The sequence below is a fragment of the Dermochelys coriacea genome, chromosome 1 (genome assembly GCF_009764565.3).
Source record: "Dermochelys coriacea isolate rDerCor1 chromosome 1, rDerCor1.pri.v4, whole genome shotgun sequence".
In the NCBI taxonomy this organism is placed as follows: Eukaryota; Metazoa; Chordata; order Testudines; family Dermochelyidae; genus Dermochelys; species Dermochelys coriacea.
Window position 1 is genome coordinate 11,882,277 of NC_050068.2, and position 18,759 is coordinate 11,901,035.

An 18,759-nucleotide genomic window follows, 5' to 3' on the forward strand; every position below is an offset into this window, starting at 1 on the left:
GGTGGAAAGCAGAAGAGGGGTACCCCAAACCCCTGTGAGACAAGAAGCTTCAGAGGGGTCCATGGATTCTTACACTATTTTGTACTTTCCCTTCATCAAAGTTATTGACTTTCTATTTGAGGATTGCTTGGCAGGTTCCCATCAGAGGTGGTTTAGTGTTTATTCCCCTAGTTGGGGTGGGTGGATTTGTTAGGATGTAGGCATTTGCTTTGCCACCCTGTTATTTGGGATACTGCTATTCAAATCCCATTTAATCTGTACTGATGGAAATTGGTCCTTAAAAAGCAGAATTTCTTACCTTGTATTTATTTCCATAAGATCCACTAATGTAGATGCCTACCAGTCAGCCTTTGTTGCTCAAATGGCTGGCTGTTCAAATTTGAGAGTTAACGCATGACATAAGGTATAGCTTCCTCTTTGGAAGTCACTGAGCAGTTCAAGATCTGTGGGAAAGAAGGCTGTAGAGTCCAGAGTCTTCCTTCCAGAGAAGGAAGATGTGTAAAAAAGGGAAGGAGGAGGATCTGGGGAACTACAAGCCAGTCAGCCTCACCTCAGTCCCTGGAAAAATCATGGAGCAGGTCCTCAAGGAATTAATTCTGAAGCACTTAGAGGAGAGGAAAGTGATCAGGAACAGTCAGCATGGATTCACCAAGGGCAAGTCATGTCTGACTAATCTAATTGCCTTCTATGATGAGATAACTGGCTCTGTGGATGAGGGGAAAGCAGTGGATGTGTTGTTCCTTGACTTTAGCAAAGCTTTTGACACAGTCTCCCACAGTATTCTTGCCAGCAAGTTAAAGTAGTATGGGCTGGATGAATGGACTATAAAGTGGATAGAAAGTTGGCTAGATCGTCAGGCTCAACGGGTAGTGATCAATGGCTCCATGTCTAGTTGACAGCTGGTAGCAAGCGGAGCGCCCCAAAGGTCAGTCCTGGGGTTGGTTTTGTTCAATATCTTCATTAATGATCTGGAGGATGGTGTGGATTGCACCCTCAGCAAGTTTGCAGATGACACTAAACTGGGAGAAGTGGTAGATACACTGGAAGGTAGGGATGGGATACAGAGGGCCCTAGACAAATTAGAGGATTGGGCCAAAAGAAATCTGATGAGGTTCGACAAGTATAGAGTCCTGCACTTAGGACAGAAGAATCCCATGCACCGCTACAGACTAGGGACCGAGCGGCTAGGCAGCAGTTCTGCAGAAAAGGACTTAGGGGTTACAGTGGACTAGAAGCTGGATATGAGTCAACAGTGTGCCCTTGTTGCCAAGAAGGCTAACGGCATTTTGGGCTGTATAAGTAGGAGCAATGCCAGCAGATCGAGGGATGTGATCATTTCCCTCTGTTCAGCATTGATGAGGCCTCATCTGGAGTACTGTGTCCAGCTTTGGGCCCCACACTACAGGAAGGCTGTGGAAAAAACGGAAAGAGTCCAGCAAAGGTCAACAAAAATGATTAGGGGTCTGGAGCACATGATTTATGAGGAGAGGCTGAGGGAACTGGGATTATTTAGTCTGCAGAAGAGAAGACTGAGGGGGGCATTTGATAGCTGCTTTCAACTACCTGAAAGGGGGTTCCAAAGAGGATGGATCTAGACTGTTCTCAGTGGTAGCAGATGACAGAACGAGAAGTAATGGTCTCAAGTTGCAGTGGGGGAGATTTGGGTTGGATATTAGGAAAAACTTTTTCACTAGGAGGGTGGTGAAGCACTGGAATGGGTTACCTTGGGAGGTTGTGGAATTTCCTTCCTTAGAGGTTTTTAAGGTCAGGCTTTACAAAGCCCTGGCTGGGATGATTTAGTTGGGGATTGGTCCTTCTTTGAGCATGGGGTTGGACTAGATGACCTCCTGAGGTCCCTTCCAACCCTGATATTCTATGATTGTTATTGTGGCCTCTTATGAGGGGAGCTGAATGCAACTGGTCTCCACCAGTGGAACTGATCCACAGAAAGGAATCATCAGCTTTTAGTATTTACAAATTGCTGAGATAATCGTTTGGAAAGCTGGCTGAAGAGAGCCTTCTGGCAGGAAAATATTCTGCAGTATGATTTGTCCACTTGCCTACCAGTCTTCATACAGAAGAAATGCACATCTTTTCAAATTGTCATCGCTGCTAGACATATTTTATGGGTAGGGGGAATCCCATTTTCAGGAAGGAAAACAAATATTCCTTCTCGGATTCTGTAGATGTAGAACGTCCAGTTACTACACCTCACTGGAACAGGATGTAGTCAGATTGACTGAGAATATTGCACAGTGTTTTACATAATTATTTAAACTCAGAATTAATTGCTAAACTGTCCATAAAGTATTGTTAGTTTCCAAACTGAAATTAATACATTTTAAAATTCTGAACAAATTTTACTTAGCTCCATGATTTTAAGAGTCTACATCTTACGGATTCTAATCTAGCTGTGCTCAAAAGGTTTAGGAACACACCTGCCCATGTTCTGGTAAATTCCACAGCTAAAAAAAATTGGGAGAAACTACTGTTTCAGTTAAATGTGTTCGAAAGATACAATCATGAGGTGAGGAAACTAGTCTGAATGCTGGATCCATGGACATTCAGATTCATTCTTGAGAAAATTATCTTCAGAGTATATGGGGAATCACTTTTAAATGAGATTTAGAGATGGTCAAAAAACAATGAGATTTTCAAAAAGTCTTTTTAATCTAAATTCAAAATGTTGATAAGTTTTGTCAGTATTTGAATTTCTCTACTAACAACATTTGACTTAGTGTGCAGACATCCAACTCCTCACCCAGCTCATTTCTACTTCTGATTTTCCTATCCACCTGACTTTTCTTTTTTTTTTTTTTTTTTACTTTCTCTCATGTCCTCCATTAAACTGGGATTGTAGTTATGTCAAACCTATATCTTTAGGATTAAGCATAATGTGTAACAAAGTGATCAGTATGTGCTTCTGGAATAACTAAATTTTGAATGTTAATCAGGTTATGATTTTAGAAAAAATATCAGTGGAACCTTATCTCTTATACTCCTTCCTAAAACAGTGGAGCTGGGTATTCAATAGATAACAAGATGACAACCCTGGTGCACCTTTTGTGCATGTTTGTGTGGATGTCCATGTGTATTAAAAATGTTGTGGTCTTTGAAATGAAGTAGAGCAATCATGTTTAGCAATCAAAAAAAAATGGGCCTGATAAATAAAAGTTAATACAGTGAATGTGGGTATGTGTTTGTTGGCAAAGAGGTACTGCTACAGGCACCCAAAAAGTTGTAACAGATTCTCAATGGATAAGACATTACAGCAGGAGTCAGGATACCTGGTTCTAATCCCAGCTCTCCCACTAACTGACCACCTCTGTGGCCTTTGAAAAGTCACATCACTTCTCTGTGCATCTGTTTCTCTTCCCATGATTTCTGTCTTGTCTGTGTAGATTGTAAACATTTTGGGGCAGGGACTGTCACGTGCTGCATGTTTATATGTTTCCTAGCACAGTGGTGCCCCAGTCTCTTTCGAGGCCTCCAGGCACTACTGTAAATGTCCAGTATTTAAACATTGTTCCCTCATAACCAGTTCAGCACCAGTTTGATTAAGTCGATCCAGCCTTATCAGATAGGTATGTGAATAACATCCTCTCTTTTCTCCAGTCAAATTGGCTAACTCAAGATATAAATAACAGTGAGCTCACTTGGATGTAGTTTAACTCATGAAATGTGGTCATCAGAGCAAAATATATTTAGAAGTTTCTAACCATAAGTATTTTTTTATGCTTGCTAAACATTAATTTGTTCACATCAGCTAAGAATTTTATTAAATTAATTGGTTGATCCACCCATCTACCCACCACTCCTATTTTTCCCTGCCCCACAGTTAACAATGAAAACATGCTGACGTGCGTTTGCTATATATCAAGAAACTCGTACTGCCACACATCACCACAGTATCTTAAGTTCCCAGATGATAAGAGCATGACAAAAGGCGAAAAGTCGTGGGAGGGGGCAAATTTTACTAATCAAGTTTATGGAAACTTGATAAGGCAAACACATTTGAGTGACCTCATGAAGGCAAACTGCTTTCATGAAGATTCCTTTATAGCAATCTCTGAACTCCATTGGTAGGATAAAATGGATATATCTAAAAGGGGACACACCTTTTCCAATTTTTTTGACCAGAAAGACCGAGTAGTACATTGTAAAATGTCTTTGTCAACTCTTCCAATGGTGCTCGGAGGGATTGCATATGTACCTCATTAGCATTACTCCCCCATTAATAAAAAAAAGAATAAGTTATCACTGACATGCCGAAGTCTCAAGTGATATTTGGGAAATAGAGTTTAATCTTTAATGCTGCAGTGCAGCTGCTATACCTTGGCATGCATCTATATTGTTTTTTCTTCATTATTCAGCTATTATAGTGATTGCAGTACCATGGGGCTCAAACCATTTTCCTTTAACGGGCGTATTGATCATTTGTGTGAACAGCAGAAGTAGCTAAAAATAGTATTAAATTGATTTTTTTTCCCCTTAGCACTCTTCAATTTTAGTAAAACTAGCATAGTTTTATAACAGATTTTTTTTAAAAAGCTGAGTTGTGCACATTAACTATACCCACTTAATTCTGTTAACTATCTGTTATTTAGCATGAATTTATTATTTTGAAAAGGCCCTGTGTGATTTGAATCAGATTGGTAACTGTCAAGTCTGTGGGATACTTTGAAACATCGTTATATTTATATGTATTTTTATATATCGTTAGTATGCTTAAATCTTAAAAAGATAATATGTACAATTTAGAAGAAACCCCACTGATGGGAATTTAAATAATTTGTATTTTTTTAAAAAAATATTGCAACTTAAATCCTTTATTCCCAAACTAGACAGATTAAGGGAGCATGTTTACAAAATCTCTAAGAGTAAATAAAATAGATTGTAAACTTACAGTGACCAGTATTTGGGTTCCTTCTGTTAACAAATGAAATATGCATAGGGGTAAAGAAAAGAAAACAGGGAAATAAAAAAACATATAATTGGTAAGTATGACATATCGTGTGTGGGTGTGTGGCTTTTCATAAACTATTGAGTGAAGTTCAAGGTCTTGGTCCTTATCTTCAAGGCACCAATGTCTTGGGCCCAGGATATCTAAAAGACCACCTGAAGCTCCTGAATGAAAACTATGGTTGACAGCTCCACTCCATAATGGTCCTCTACAATAAAGCAGAAAGCTCATCTATGTGGGAAATGGCTTTCTTGGGGCTGGTGTGAGACTGTAGAATGAGCTCTCATAGGAACTGGGGACTTATCAGTCCTGGGGGAGGGAAGATGGGGAGGGACAGTTTTGTCTCAGGCCCCCTGTTTGAGAGGGCTCCCAAACCTAGTGGCAGTTTGACTCTGGTGAACGGGTCACAGTGCCATTTGGGTTTTGCCCAGCTATCCTTTGTCATGATGAGGAATGGCCAGGCCAGGCCAAATTTGAGTGAGGTAGGTGTGCCAGGTCACAATACTCAGGTGAGGAGCTGGAGCCAGCCCCGCGGCACAGGAGCCATCACTGTGGGATGAGTGCAGGGTGTGCTCACTCTCCAAATCCCCCACCACTCCCCTGTGGCCTCCCTTCTGTTGTTGCACCTGTTTTTTGCTGTGGGTTGGGGTTTTTTTGATGGGCTGGGGGGCCTCCGTTCCAGATTTTTTCCCAGGCCCCACAAAACCTTTGTGGCTCTGATTATCATGGCATAACCACCTTCCACTCTCAGTGCAAGACACACTTCTTTAACCTGCCTTCTCTAGTATAAACATATGGCAGCATATATATTAAATAATTTGTATTAACAAACAACCAACAACAAAAAACTTACCAAAACAGAACACTCACTGCATGCACAATTTGCACTCAGCAGAGAATGAGAGAACAAACTACAAATGACAAATGTTAGCCACATCACTTAATGCGCTACCAGAAGGCAGCTCAGATACTATAGTGATGGGCATGCTATAAGAATCAGTTAAGTGCTGTTCAAAAGAGGACAGTGATAAATTGTTCTTCATGTCCACTGAAGGTAGGACAAGAAGTAGTCGGCTTAGTTTGAAGCAGGGGAGATTTATTAAAAAAAAACTTTCTAACTATAAGGATAGTTAAGCATTGGAATAGGCTTCATGGGAAGTTGAGATCCATGTTCTTGAAGCTTTTTAAGAGAAGGTTAGACAAACACCTGTCAAGCTGGTCTAGATATACTTAATCCTCCCTCAGCATGAGAGGATGGACTAGATGACCTGTTGATGTTCCTTCTAGCCCTACACTTCTGTGATTTGTATACCAGAATAATTTATTTTTTAAAAGTCTGAAAACTGACAAAAGTCCTGGTCCATCAGGTTTATTCCAAAATGGTAAAATAGACCCAAGAACTGCCAGTACACAATGTCCTCTTTGGAAACAACAGGTGTACTGATGTACTCCAAAGAAGCTAAGATGACCCATATATTCAAAAGAGGTTCTTAAGAAACTGAACCTAGAAGGCCTGAGTCTCTACTCTTATACCAGTGTAACTCCATTAACTTTAATTGAATTATTCCTTATTTATACCTAAGTTAATATTTTATATAAGGATAGTCATGAATAGAAATTTATGACTACTCTGAGGCTCTGAAAAAGTTCAGATAAGACAAATAATGTTCATTTGACTTTAGAAAAACCTTAAATACCATAGTAAACTGAAGCTATCAGGAAGTGTTACCTAGAGAGTGGATAAAAGTTGGTTTTGGTATTGAGGGAGAAGAGAGCTGTTGTGAGGGAAAGTGGTTTAGGATGGAGGAAAATGAATGGATTGCAATGAGAATCAAAGAATAATTGTGTTAACTTTATTGCCATACTTCCAGTTTTTGCAGAGCCAAATTCTATTGTTACATGCCTTCCTTTGTATAAAAAATGAGGAATTACTTGTACAGACTAGAAGTTCATGGTAGTGGGTGGATTCTACAGTTCAGTTTACAGAAATGCACAATGATAAGACTAGAAAACATACATTAAAATGGAATAAGTCCAATGAATAGCATAAACATTAAAAGGTAAAGGAGTATCAGGGAAAGAGGATAAAACACATGATTTTCTGCATTATTTTATATAAAGCTGAACACTCTGGGAATACTGCATTACTGGTCATGTTATGAGAAGAAATGGCTCTTTGTCTATGTAAAGAAAAGTTAGTCCGTGGAATAAACAACTTCCAGGAATAGCAACTAAAGCAGTTTTTGAAAGAGTTGGACCAATATTTGTAGGGGAAAAAAAATTGTGGAATGCAACTGTTAACTAAAAAGGATGGGTTTTCCTGACCTTCCTTCCTTTCTTTCTTGTTGTCTTTGGCTAACGTTCTCATGTAGTGCTAATCAGAATACTGCTGCTGTCAGCCAACCCCATTGAGTTGTGTTGAATTCATTACTGGTGAGTGAGTTAGGGGATTTTTTTAATGATGACTTGATCATCCTTATTTTTTTTAATCGTTAGGTGATAAAATTTTGAGAAATTCTCTATCAGATACAGTACAAACTAGCCACCAGCACCAAGAACCGTTAACATAAAAAAACACAAAACAGGGTTTGCCTTTTTTATATTAGACTTCTCACAAAAGGAGCTGAAGTGTGGTGCTAAAATTAACTGGTGCCTTAATCAATGTGCATATTGCTTTGAGCAGTTCTAGCTCTTACTATATGTATAATGAATTCTCATCTTACGTTTTGCTGATCACAAACTTCTATGCTTCTTGCAATACAGTTTAACCTTGGTTATCTGAAACTCCCATATATCTAAAACTGGGTCTCATCTCCCAAAGACATTATGTTGAAAATTCCTTTGATTATTGAGAACTACAACATCCGCCAGAATATTTGCATGATCCAAATTATACCATATATTTAATGGGGTAAATGTATATTTTGTTTTGATCCAAACACTGAGAAACTTTTGTCCCGCTTCTGCACTGTGCAGTTTAAAGAGGTTTGACCGTTTTAAAACTGTTAGGAAAGTAAAGGTTTAGGATAGTATTAACTTGAGAAATTTAGATGGAAAATGATGAAAATAATATTTGTAAGTTTGTGGCACAACATAGGAAGTGAGTTATTTATCAAGTGCTAACAGTGTGCTTGTACTCAAAGAAACATAAAGAAAAACAGCACGGCCCAGTGAATAGTGCATGTGACTGAGTCAAGAAACCTGGGTTCTGTTCTTGTCGTGTTCATTAACCTGCTGTGTAACATTGAGCAAGCCACTTCTCCTCTCTGTGCCTGTTTCTCCTTCCACTTTTTTCTTGTTTTATCTATTTTTCCTGTAAACTCGTCGGGGCAGGACTTTCTCCAACTAAGTCTTTGTACAGTGCGTAGCAATGTAGGGCCCAATCTCATATGGGGTATTTAGGTGCTACACTAATAAAAATAATTTAAAAAAGGCACAGTCCCTGTATTCCGATGAATTACAGTTTAGTTCGGATACAAACAGCAGATCAGACACATATACATATGATGCGCTGATCTGAGCGGGAGGGTGATGTAAGAACTTAGCTTTGGTAATTTTTGATACACTGTACCTAAAGAAGAAAGAGTTGGGCATCTGTTATATGAAAGTACCTTTATAGTTTCTTGGTTATTAAACAGGATAACCTGTTATACCAGCATAATGTAATACCATTGAGGTAATAGATAATGTACAAACACAATTAATTTTGTTTAGTTCATTTAAAACTTTTCCTTAAACTGCATTCCAAAAATGAATGGATAAGGCAGGTCAAGGTCAGGTCTAATTTTGTTACATTACTTCCACCAATGTAAGGAAATTCTAGCCACCAACATCAACTATATTGTTTCCTGAACTTTGTAACAGGGAAAGAAAAAAAAAAAAAAGCACAAATAAGTTGCTGAATAGTATTGTGTATGTGACTCCAACAGCCAAAAATAAGCAATTACAAATTTAAACTAGCATTCCATCCATGAATCATACCATTAATCCCTACAATAGGTATTGTCATATAGTTACCCTGTATTAAAGGAAAAAAAATAAAGATTTTTCTTTTAAAAAAGAAAAGCTATATTCAGTGTTCATTAGAGGACTCAACACTGTAAACCAGTCTAGTGTCAATGGGTGCTATGCAAGCTTGCAGGCGTGTGTTGCAAATGTTGTTTACTTGGTGGGGAAGCTAATATGGTCCATTAGGTTAATACACTAAATTTTCATCAGCGGAAGCTTGTTCATATTACAAAAACACACACATTTTCAGCAATCTCTGCTCAAGATAAGATCGTAATTATAATAGCAGGAATGTTTCAAGTAAGGATTGAAATGGACCGGCAGAACTGTCTGGGAAGCCAAGTATTGCACCTGTTCACATTATGCCTGGCTCAAACACTTTCTATTTGTCTCTTGGAATTTTAGAGAGAGAGAGAGTAAAAAATCAGGATATGCTTTTCTGAGCTTTCTAGGAATGCTAATACTTTTTAAATGTTTCTGGTTCATGATTTAATACTTAAATACTAGTTTTCATATCTAATATAATTGAGGCTTATGAATACTACAATAAAAGAGACCACTAAATGAATAATTACTTAAATGAACATGAGAGATATTCAGTGCATGATATGTCATTTCTTCTGTTACATTTTTGAATGGCTATAGCAGGCAAACATACAAATATACTTAAAATATCTGAAGTTCAGTTCCACTTAAATCTTTGGCTTTGGGGAAATCTATAACGTAATATAAAATTATTCAAACCACTACAACTTCTAACTAGAGAGAGAGAGAAGAATTAAAAGGAAGCGATGATATTGACAAACTCATGAAGCAAATTAGAACTAAGAAAATTCATATCCTCTTTATTAGGAAGCCATTTAGAATCAAACATTCTAAAGTCTATTCAAAAACAGAACATTCAAAACATTCTATTTTTCAAACCTGTTTAAACATCTGTTAAATTAAAAAAATATAGAGTTTAGTTAAGCAGTTTTTAAATTGTCTGATTCAGTGATATTTAATAGGGTTTAAATTTTCTCATCTTTAAGATGGCAGTTCATCTTAATGGAACAGATTTTATATTAAACATCGCTTGCTTTCTTGGAAAACTTAATTCTGTGTTCTATAACTTGGTATTGTCTTGAGCCCTGATGATGTCAAAGATTAAGTGGGAAGAATCACCTGATCTCTTTTTACATGGGTATCCTCATTTTGTACACAATATTTAGTGTGGTTTTAATATGATAGTAGCCTGTTGAGATACAGAAGGGGGGATGAACACTGTGATTGTGCAATTACTGCCTTGTTGGTTTTTCATCTTCCTCTTGAAGCTGTAAAGTAGACATTTTTATAAATATCTAGCCAGATTTGAATTGCAGTATTCAAGTATAACAGTCTCTTCTGTTTTAAAATAAATATATAGGAATCCTTATATATAGGTATTAAAACATCAATATGATATTTTTGAAAAGGAAATCTCATTCAATAGTTTGATCATGAGACTGGATATCTGGAATTTGACATGGACTTCCTCTGCCCTGGGCAAATCATTATACTAAAATACTGTAATTTTATTTTTATTGTTTTCTCCAAAACTAGTTTTTATTGAGGGTAGGCTCCATGTCAAGTTTGTAAGTTCACCTATTTTTGCTGTATCTGTGTGGAAGTTTTTTAAGTGAGAATTTTTTCACAACAGAGAAGGCTTTTTTTTCTAGTTTTCCATAACTAACAAATGACTGGAAGCACAGAAAATTCAGCCCAAATGGTGAATGCTTCAGAAAATTTTGTGAAAAAAGGTTGTAATTATTGTTCACAAAGCTACTCTGCATAACCATACGTTCCTGTTCCCCTTTTCCTCCCTTCATTAATTGTCTTAAATTAGATTGCGAGTTCTTTCTCGCAGGGACTGACTCTTAGTCCCAAACTTGTCTACACACAAAGTTGCGCCAGTTTAACTATTCATAGATTCATAGATACTAAGGTCAGAAGGGACCACTCTGATCATCTAGTCCGACCTCTTGCACAGCGCAGGCCACAGAATGTCACCCACCACTCCTATGAAAAACCTCACCCATGTCTGAGCTATTGAAGTCCTCAAATCATGGTTCAAAACTTCAAGGAGCAGAGAAGCCTCCCTCCAGTCAACCATGCCCCATGCTACAGAGGAAGGCGAAAAACCTCCAGGGCCTCTCCAATCTGCCCTGGAGGAAAATTCCTTCCCGACCCCAAATATGGCAATCAGCTAAACCCTGAGCATATGGGCAAGATTCACCAGCCAGATACCCAGGAAAGAATTTTCTATAGTAACTCAGATCCCATCCATCTAATATCCCATCTCAGGGGATTTGGCCTATTTACCCTGAATATTTAAAGATCAGTTACTTACCAAAATCCCATTATCCCATCATACCATCTCCTCCATAAACTTATCGAGTAGAATCTTAAAACCAGATAGATCTTTTGCCCCCACTGCTTCCCTTGGAAGGTTATTCCAAAACTTCACTCCTCTGATGGTTAAAAACCTTCGTCTGATTTCAAGTCTAAACTTCCTGGTGGCCAGTTTATACCCATTTGTTCTTGTGTCCACATTGGTGCTGAGCTGAAATAATTCCTCTCCCTCTCCTATATTTATCCCTCTGATATATTTATAGAGAGCAATCCTATCTCCCCTCAACCTTCTTTTAGTTAGGCTAAACAAGCCAAGCTCCTTAAGTCTCCTTTCATAAGACAAGTTTTCCATTCCTCGGATCATCCTAGTAGCCCTTCTCTGTACCTGCTCCAGTTTGAATTCATCCTTTTTAAACATGGGAGACCAGAACTGCACACAGTATTCTAGGTGAGGTCTCACCAGTGCCTTGTATAACGGTACTAAAACCTCCTTATCCCTACTGGAAATGCCTCCCCTGATGCATCCCAAAACCGCATTAGCTTTTTTCACAGCCATATCACATTGGCAGCTCATAGTCATCCTATGATCAACCAATACTCCAAGGTCCTTCTCCTCTTCCGTTACTTCTAATTGATGCGTCCCCAGCTTATAACTAAAATTCTTGTTATTAATCCCTAAATGCATAACCTTACACTTCTCACTATTAAATTTCATCCTATTACTATTACTCCAGTTTACAAGGTCAATAAGGATAAATGCAGGGTCCTGCACTTAGGATGGAAGAATCCAATGCACCGCTACAGACTAGGGACCGAATGGCTCGGCAGCAGTTCTGCGGAAAAGGACCTAGGGGTGACAGTGGACGAGAAGCTGGATATGAGTCAGCAGTGTGCCCTTGTTGCCAAGAAGGCCAATGGCATTTTGGGATGTATAAGTAGGGGCATAGCGAGCAGATCGAGGGACGTGATCGTTCCCCTCTATTCGACACTGGTGAGGCCTCATCTGGAGTACTGTGTCCAGTTTTGGGCCCCACACTACAGGAAGGATGTGGATAAATTGGAAAGAGTACAGCGAAGGGCAACAAAAATGATTAGGGGTCTAGAGCACATGACTTATGAGGAGAGGCTGAGGGAGCTGGGATTGTTTAGTCTGCAGAAGAGAAGAATGAGGGGGGATTTGATAGCTGCTTTCAACTACCTGAAAGGGGGTTTCAAAGAGGATGGCTCTAGACTGTTCTCAATGGTAGCAGATGACAGAACGAGGAGTAATGGTCTCAAGTTGCAATGGGGGAGGTTTAGATTGGATATTAGGAAAAACTTTTTCACTAAGAGGGTGGTGAAACACTGGAATGCGTTACCTAGGGAGGTGGTAGAATCTCCTTCCTTAGAGGTTTTTAAGGTCAGGCTTGACAAAGCCCTGGCTGGGATGATTTAACTGGGACTTGGTCCTGCTTTGAGCAGGGGGTTGGACTAGATGACCTTCTGGGGTCCCTTCCAACCCTGATATTCTATGATTCTATGATTCTAAGGTCATCCAGATCCTCCTGTATAATATCCCGATCCTTCTCCGAATTGGCAATACCTCCCAGCTTTGTATCATCTGCAAACTTTATTAGCACACTCCCACTTTTTGTGCCAAGGTCAGTAACAAAAAGATTAAATAAGATTGGTCCCAAAACCGATCCCTGAGGAACTCCACTGGTAACCTCCCTCCAACCTGACAGTTCGCCTTTCAGTAGGACCCGTTGCAGTCTCCCCTTTAACCAATTCCTTATCCACCTTCTGATGTTCATATTGATCCCCATCTTCTCCAATTTAACTAATAATTCCCCATGTGGCACGGTATCAAATGCCTTACTGAAATCTAGGTAAATTAGATCCCCTGCATTTCCTTTATCTAAAAAATCTGTTACTTTTTCAAAAAAGGAGATTAGGTTGGTTTGGCACGATCTACCTTTTGTAAAACCATGTTGTATTTTGTCCCATTTACCATTGACTTCAATGTCCTTAACTAATTTCTCCTTCAAAATTTTTTCCAGGACCTTGCATACTACAGATGTCAAACTAACTGGCCTGTAGTTACCTGGATCACTTTTTTTTCCTTTCTTAAAAATAGGAACTATATTAGCAATTCTCCAATCATTCGGTACTATTCCTGAGTTTACAGATTCATTAAAAATTCTTGCTAATGGGCTTGCAATTTCAGGTGCCAATTCCTTTAATATTCTTGGATGAAGATTATCTGGGCCCCCCGATTTAGTCCCATTAAGCTGTTTCAGTTTCGCTTCTACCTCTGATATGGTAATATCTACCTCTATATCCTCCTTCCCATTTGTCATGCTACCATTATCCCCAAGATCCTCTTTAGCCTTATTAAAGACTGAGGCAAAGTATTTGTTTAGATATTGGGCCATGCCTAGATTATCTTTAACCTCCGCTCCATCCTCAGTGTTAAGCGGCCCCACTTCTTCCTTCTTAGTTTTCTTCTTATTTATATGGCTATAGAACCTTTTACAATTGGTTTTAATTCCCTTTGCAAGGTCCAACTCTACTCGACTTTTAGCCTCTCTGACTTTATCCCTACATCTTCTGACCTCAATTAGGTAGGTTTCCTTGCTGATCCCTCCCATCTTCCACTCCCTGTATGCTTTCTGCTTCTTCATAATCACCTCTCTAAGATGCTTGCTCATCCAGCTTGGTCTACAACTCCTTCCTATGAATTTTTTCCCCTTTCTTGGGATACAGGCTTCCGATAGCTTCTGCAGTTTTGATTTAAAGTAATCCCAGGCCTCAACTGCCTTTAGATCCATAAGTTCTTCAGTCCAATCCACTTCCCTAACTAATTTCCTTAATTTTTGAAAGTCAGCCCTTTTGAAATCAAAAACCCTAGTTGCAGATTTATTTTTGTTAATCCTTCCACTTAGTTTGAACTGAATTAGCTCATGATCACTTGAGCCAAGATTGTCCCCTACAACCATTTCTTCTATGAGGTCCTCGCTACTCACCAAAATTAAATCTAAAATGGCATCCCCTCTAGTCGGTTCAGCAACTACTTGTTGAAGGAATCCATCAGCTATCGCATCTAGGAAAATCTGAGCCCTATTATTATTGCTAGCACTGGTCCTCCAGTCTATATCTGGGAAGTTAAAGTCTCCCATGATCACGCAGTTTCCATTAGTATTTACTTTATTAAAGACATCAAAAAGGGCTCTATCCATAACCAAATTAGATCCCGGAGGTCTATAGCACACCCCAAGCACTATCATAGGAGAGGCTTTACTAGTTTTCTTCCCCAATGTAATTTTTGCCCAGACAGACTCTGTCTTATCCATTGCATCGCTTCTTATTTCTTTACATTCTAACTCATCGTTGATATACAATGCTACTCCACCCCTTTTACCTTTGTTTCTGTCTTTCCTAAACAGCACATACCCTTCAATACCTGTAGTCCAGTCATGACTACTATTCCACCCTGTTTCTGTTATCCCTATAATATCTGGTTTCACTTCCTGCACCAGTAGCTCTAGTTCCTCCATTTTGTTACCTAGACTCCTCGCATTGGTGTATAAACATCTTAATTTTTGCTGTTTGGCCTCGCTCACATTTTGTACCCTATTAGGCACAGTCATTCTACAGCCATTATAACCTATTAGACTAGTATCCACACCGCCCTCGCTCCTTATATACATTCTCCTACCCATGGCTGTATCCTTTCTTACTTCATCTTCTTCCCTCTCAATGCTAAAATCTGGCGTGGAGATTTTCCGGACATCTCCCATCCATCTCCCCCCAATTCCTAGTTTAAAGCTCTCTTTATCAGTTGTGCCAGCCTCGATCCTAGAAGTCTATTTCCTTCCCTACTCAGATGAAGTCCATCCCGAGAGAACTGACCTCTGTCCGTGAATGCCTCCCAGTGGCCATACATCCCAAAGCCCTCCTTATAGCACCACTGCCTAAGCCATCTGTTGACAGTCATAATCTTGTCACACCTTTGTTGCCCTTCTCTAGGAAGAGGAAGGATCCCGCTAAAGATCACCTGAGCCTCAATTTCCTTAAGCGTCTTCCCCAGCCTAGCATAGTCTCCCTTGATACTTTCCAGCGAGAATCTGGCTGTATCATTTGTTCCCACATGAAGGATAATTAGGGGATTCTTTCCCGCTCCCTTGAGGATCCTTTTCAACCTCAGGTCTACATCCCTTATCTTAGCACCCGGAAGACAGCACACCCTTCTATTCTCAGGATCAGCTCTAGTTACAGGCCTGTCTATTCTTCTCAATAAAGAGTCCCCGATCACATAGACCTGCCTTTTCCTGGTGACAGTGCTATTCTCCAGTCTCTCCCCTGTTCCCTCTGGCTGCAAGTTCTTTCCATTCCTATTTTCCCTTACAATTCTCTTCAACCCATCCTGTATCCTCCTGGGGCTCATAATTGGTGTAGTCTCCCTTGACTCTTCCCCTTTTTCTATAGGGCTAGCCTCTCTTCTCTTCTTCCTTACCCTTCCACCTTCAGCGACTACCTGCTGAGCCCCTTCTTCATTTTCCAACTCTGCAAACCTGTTCCTAAGCTCTATTTCTCCTTCACTAGCCCGTCTTTTTCTCTGCCTGGTTCTTTGAGTCACATGTTTCCACTGACCACTTTCCTCATCCAGTCTCTCCTCAAAATTCCCCAGCCCTGCTTCCATCCGAGAGTCTGAGCTTTTCCCTTCAGATACCTCATATCTTTGCTCCATCATCTGCTCAAACCCCTTCCTAAACTCAACGAGACTTTCCACCTGCATCTCCAAACCTCGGATCTTTTCCTCCATCAGCTCTATCAGACGGCATTTCATGCAGACAAAACTCTTACCGGTTCCCCCCTCCAGGATCATGTACATACCACAGCTTCCACATCCAGTCATCCTCAATGTGTCTTTCACTGCAGGAGTCACTCTGTATCTGTCATCTCCTTCCCACCTAAATCCTGTTAATCTGGGAAACACAAGCCACACCAAAAAGAACACCCCCCCAGCAAAAGCAAAGCCCAAACAAGCACCACAAGCCAAACTCCCCTTTCAAACTCCCACTCAAACTCCCCTGTTTAGAGCTCTGTTTGCTAGCTCCTGTGCCGCTGCAGCTGTCGGTAGTTGTACTTGGTATTGTATTTTTAGTATTTGTATTTGTGTGTGTGTGTGTGTGTAGGGGTTTTGTGCTGGGAGAGCAGCTGAGCCTGATTAGGGGGTGGGGCTTTGTGCTGAGAGAGCAGCTGAGCCCTGCCTAGGGGGTGGGGCTTCTGACTAGGGGCCCTATAAAGGTAGCCAGCCAGTCAGGCAGCGGCACAGACAGCTGCAGCGGCACAGGAGCTAGCAAACAGAGCTTTAAACAGGGGAGTTTGAGTGGGAGTTCTGTTGGAGGAGAAGGTAGTTGTACTTGGTATTGTATTTTTAGTATTTGTATTTGTATTTGTGTGTGTGTAGGGGTTTTGTGCTGGGAGAGCAGCTGAGCCTGATTAGGGGGTGGGGCTTTGTGCTGAGAGAGCAGCTGAGCCCTGCCTAGGGGGTGGGCTGAAACTATTGTCTGAAACTAATTGATTGGTTGATTGATTTAGTGTTTGCATATTAGCTGAGCCAAGCAATAGCATTCTTAGGGGCCAAGTGGAAGTCTTGGAGCTCACTGCTGAGTTTGGTTATCTGGCACTCTCAAAACAGTGTGTGTCACTGTTTGATCTGCGCTGCAGCTTGTATTGTCTCAAAGACCGCAGTGGTACTGGTTGGTTGCACAGAGGCCTTGCCCAGTCTAGAATCAGTTAAGAAGGGCCTACTCATGATATGGCAGGGCAAGCAGTAGGGTCTGAGACAAGGAACTGATGGATTGTTGATGTGGAACACCACAGGGACTCCACTGTCGCATCCTGGCATAGCAGCCTTGACCACAGTGGGTGTTGTGATGAAAAACGTGTCGCTGGGGGATAAAAAGCTTGTTGAACAAGGGCAAGCTTGGGTTGACACATATCTTCTCAAGAAGCTTGCCAGCTGCAATCTCCCTCCTGGTGTAAGGGGGAGCAAGGTGGCTCAGAAGTGGAAGCCATGGAAATGAGTCGGTCAAAGAGTTCCTGTGATGATGCACGTTCTTGAGTTAAGTTGCAGTCAACATGTGTGGCGTGTGCTGGCCAACTCCATAATGGTGCACAGTACTCTGCTATTGAATACAGGATGGCAAGAGCTGAAGTCCTTAGGGTTGGAGCATCCACTCCCCATGAAGAACTTGCCAGTTTGCTGAGAAGGTTGTTGCATGTCTTGACCTTTGCTGGTATCTTGTTCAGGTGGCTTTTGTATGTCAGTGTTCAGTTGATGGTCATGCTTAAGTAAACTGGGTATGCTTCGTGCTTCAGCCTCTGGCCATTCATTATGATATTTAATTCCCTCTTAGCTCTCTCATGGTGGCGGTGGAATGTGCTAAAGGCTGTTTTGCTGGTACTAAGCTGAAGGCACCATGTCTTGCATTAGTCAGCCAGCTTTGCAGCATCATCACTCAGGGTGTTCTCCAGCTCAGAGAAAGTCAGAGCCTGTAGCCTGCAGCAGATGTCGTCTGCACAGATGAACTTCCGTGACTGGGTTGGTGGCAGGTCATTGATGTATAGTTTGAACAAGATTGGGGCTAGAACAGACCCACTGGGGTAACCCATTCATCTGTTTTTCCAGCTTTTCCACCTTGTTCGTTGACCCGCATGCACCCTGAACCATCTGTCTTGGAGTAGCAGTTCGATGGCATCAGTAATCCATGGTGGGAGGACTCTTAATATTTTAACAAGTGGATCCATGTGCCACACAGTATCATATGCTGCAGTGAGGTCAAGCTGATCATCTGTGAGTGCTAACCAACTAGACAGTCTCCTGTTTTGCATGGGAAAGACACCCTCGAAAAAGAAGTGAAGAGTCAAGTCCAGATGGAGTAGAGGCAGGCAACACAAATCCAGAGCTTGCCCTGAACCTTTCACAATTCCAGAGATGGACAGAGTGCTATATAACATCAAGTCTGGCACCGCTGCTGGCTGTGACAACATTCTTCCAGAGTTCCTGAAACATCTTGGCCGGCTCAGTTCTTCGCAAGGGCCACCAATGAAAGAAGACTGCCAAAAATGTGGTTCATGTCAAAAGTCATCGGCCTCACAAAACCTGATAAAGACCCAAACCAGGCATCAAGCTACTTCCCAATATCACTGCTTTCTGTGTGTCTCAAGGTCCTAGAGCACCTAATTTTACAGCAAATTACACCAGAGGTGGAGAACATCTTGAATGTCAAGCAAGCAGGCTTTTGACGAGGTTGAAGCACATGCAATCAAATACTTGCGCTAACCACACTAATCGAAAACTGTTTTCAAAGAAATCTGAAAACAGGCACTATTTTTCTTGACTGATTTAGTTAAACCGATGAAACTTTGTG

General features: G+C 40.7%; 1 protein-coding gene across 5 annotated transcripts in view; it reads left to right on the forward strand.

The window, feature by feature from the left end:
• The window catches only part of FCHSD2 (FCH and double SH3 domains 2), a 260,803-nt gene that overhangs the window by 187,939 nt on the left and 54,105 nt on the right, over positions 1 to 18,759 (forward strand). The gene's annotated exons all lie outside the window — the stretch shown is intronic.